The sequence below is a fragment of the Brassica oleracea genome, chromosome C9 (genome assembly GCF_000695525.1).
Source record: "Brassica oleracea var. oleracea cultivar TO1000 chromosome C9, BOL, whole genome shotgun sequence".
In the NCBI taxonomy this organism is placed as follows: domain Eukaryota; kingdom Viridiplantae; phylum Streptophyta; class Magnoliopsida; order Brassicales; family Brassicaceae; genus Brassica; species Brassica oleracea.
In genome coordinates, this window is record NC_027756.1 from 22,976,835 (window position 1) to 22,977,112 (window position 278).

The following is a 278-nucleotide window of genomic DNA, read 5'->3' on the forward strand; positions in this document are numbered from 1 at the left end:
CCCAACCCCCAAACCCGAAACCCGAAATCCCAAACCCGAAACCCGAAACCCAAACCCCATCTTTAATTTTCTACTTCATATATTCCAAACCCCATATTTAATTTTAAGTTTCGTCGTTATTCCTAAACCCCAACCCCCAAATCCGAAACCCGAAAGCCAAAACCCGAAACCCCAAAACCTGAAACCCCAAACCCGAAACCCGAAACCCGAAACCTGAAACCCCAAACCCCAAATCCTATATTCCTTATATTCTACTTCATATATTCCAAACCCCATAA